This window comes from Triticum aestivum, chromosome 6B (assembly GCF_018294505.1).
Source record: "Triticum aestivum cultivar Chinese Spring chromosome 6B, IWGSC CS RefSeq v2.1, whole genome shotgun sequence".
Classification (NCBI taxonomy): Eukaryota; Viridiplantae; Streptophyta; class Magnoliopsida; order Poales; family Poaceae; genus Triticum; species Triticum aestivum.
Genome location: NC_057810.1, coordinates 87,506,858 through 87,509,732, shown reverse-complemented (window position 1 = coordinate 87,509,732; position 2,875 = coordinate 87,506,858). Strand labels below are relative to the sequence as shown.

The following is a 2,875-nucleotide window of genomic DNA, read 5'->3' as shown; positions in this document are numbered from 1 at the left end:
TTTGTCATTTTTATCCAGATTACCGCGGATGTGATTTCTTCGTGAAACTTTATATGCGAGTATACCAGTTCACTATGTATATTAAAAAAATAAATTTAGATTTGTTTGATTTTTTTCTAGCATTTTTTTGAATTTACTATTTATAAAGGGTGCGCGCACCCATGTTCACCAAATCCGCGCCACTCTAATTTTACAAATACAACACAAACATCAAAATCATGAAGTTGATAATTAAATCAATTATTTATCCAAGTATACAAGCCTCACTTTATTCTCGCTTGCAAGTTTGCAACAACACATCAAAATCAAATCGACGGTGAGGTGATGCAAGCGTGGCTTGTCGAAGTATAGCTCCGATCAGGCGTAGTACTTGATGTAGCTACTGTAGTCGCTCTGCTTGTCGAAGTATCGGTCCCAGAGCATGACCCCGCCGTAGTTGTCCTTCTTCTGCACCACCGGCGTGATGCCGTACTAGACGTTCTTGGGGTGTATCCACTGGTAGGACTTCTCGTCGGCGGTGAGCCCGATGAAGAACCGGGTGGCCGGGTACGCCGCCGTCCACCTGTCCCACGCCTCCTCCCACGCCCCGTACTGGTTGCACGCCTTGTCGCTCTCCTCGTAGATCCTCACGTGCACGCGCTCGAAGATCCCCGTCGCCAGCGCCCGCCCCACGTGCACCGCCGGCGGGTACCCGCACCGGACCGTCGCCGTCAGGTGCAGCGGCTTCCCCGGGCCGCCGCGGATGTTGCGAGCGCCAGCACGTCGTAGCGGTCCGCCGGCGTGCCGTGCTCCAGGAAGAGGTCGACGCCGTCGAGCCACGCGTCACCGAAGGGGCGGCGGACGCCCGGCTTGGACCCGCCGAAGTAGGAGTTCCAGAGGTGGTCGAAGAGGTCGAGCGCGGAGCGGTTGGACGGGAGCGAGTAGCCGGTGCCGTAGCCGCCGATGGAGAGGGAGACGGGGACGCCCTTGGACTGGCAGTGCTTGATGTCGGCGCCGACGGCGGAGAGGTCGTGACCGGACAGGTCGAGGTGGTACTTCCCGTTGGCGCCAGAGACGTCGAGGAAAGACATGGTGACCATGGTTTACATGCCGGAGTCGCAGGCCTCGCGCAGGGACCCCTCGGCCTTGTTACGTCCCCAGAACACCGTCACCTGGCCGGTCTTCCCGGCCGCCAAGCACGGCGCGGCCAGGGACAGGGCCGCGGCAACGACGGAGAGAAGGGCTAGGAGGCACGCTGCTGGCCTCGAGGGTGCGAGCGGCGCCATTGTTGGTTTCTAGTTTCTACTCGTAGCTAGCTTTGGTATTGCCTTTGCTTGTTTGGATGAAGGGTTGTTTAGCTCGAATGCGATATATATAGATGGATTCTGGAGGCAAATACAGAGAGACAGATCGAGACGTGGAACTGAGCTCGCTAGGCAGCTATAGCTGACTGGAGCACCATTTTAGCTAGCTATGGTTGACTTGAGTTGGGCAAGCAAGAGTAACATTTCAGGCTCCTTTTGGTTGCTCCCTTTCGGGCATGCCGCACGCAGGAGTGACTACTGGTTACGATCCTCTGCTGTAGCGCACCCGTGCTACAACAATGGACTGGTTACGGGATGTTACATGGCAGAAACTTGCTCCGAGAAGGTCTGGTTTGGAGGATCGGGGATGGCTCCAGGGTCAACATTCACCATGGCAAGTGGATTCCACGAGCGGGATGTATGCACCCTCTTGGACAAACATATATGCAGGGTATAACCAAGGTGGCGGATCTACTGTCACCGGATGGCACGACCTGGAATGCTCTTAAGGTCCAGGAGATGTTTACTCCGAGGGATGCACAGGATATCTTACAAATTGATGTAGGCGGGCCGGGGGTTGATGATTTCCTGGCTTGGAATTACACCAAGAACAGTGTGTTCACCGTAAGGTCCGCATATCATCTCAGGATGTCAATGCAAAGAGCGATGACCGGACAGCCGGGTCATTCTAGCTCTGTCCAGGGCCATAAAGGGTACATGGGACTATGGAGCACAAATGCACCGGGCAAAGCAAAGATTCACATGTGGAGAGTTATCAGGAATGGTGTGGCAGTAGGCGCGGAACTACACCGTCGTCGGATAAAACCTGGCATTTTTTGTGTTGCATGTGGTAGAGAGGAAACGATTCATCACAGATTTTGGACATGTCAACATTCATCACAATTCTGGCAGTTGATGCAGTTGGAAAAGGGAGTTTCGGTGGCGATCCCACCGAGTCCGATGAACTCTCATAGTGCATTAGCGAGCTGGTTGTTGGGGTGGTTCGCGGGGGCAGCCGACGAGGAGAAGGAGGCGATGATACAGTCAGTTTATGGCCTATGGCTAGCTCGTAATGAGGCTAGAGATGGGAAAAAGATCGCTTCTCCACATGCGATAATAATGTCCGTTTATGATCATATGCAGGAACGGAGGCAGGTTCATGTAGCCAAGACTCGCCAGCCGGTTCCCAAGATCATTGAGAAGTGGAAAGCTCCTGATGATGGCTTGCTGAAGATCAACTCGGATGGTGCGATTTCGAGATATGGGGACAAGGGGGGAGGTGGTGCGGTCCTACGGGATCAAGATGGAGCGTTTCGGGCTGGCTTCTGTCATTTCTTTCCAAATATAGCCGATCCGGAAGCAGTGGAAACCCTCGCGTGTACGGGTGCTCTCCAACTCGCTACTGATATGCATGCGGCGAGGGTCCATGTTGAGCTGGATTGCCAAACGCTGGTGAAAATGATTGTTCAGAAGGAGAAGGTTCTGTCGGCAGTTGGCCCCTGGATTCAAGAAATCAAGGACATGCTCAACTCGTTTTTAGAGTTCAAAATTTCTTGGGTAAGAAGGGCAGCAAATGTCGCTGCGCATAAACT

At 53.6% G+C, this 2,875-nt stretch overlaps 1 pseudogene; it reads right to left on the bottom strand.

Moving 5' to 3' along the window:
* Nucleotides 1–219: 219 nt before the first annotated feature.
* On the bottom strand, nucleotides 220–1,317 carry LOC123133606 (xylanase inhibitor protein 1-like; annotated as a pseudogene).
* Between the last annotated feature and the right edge of the window lie 1,558 nt (nucleotides 1,318–2,875).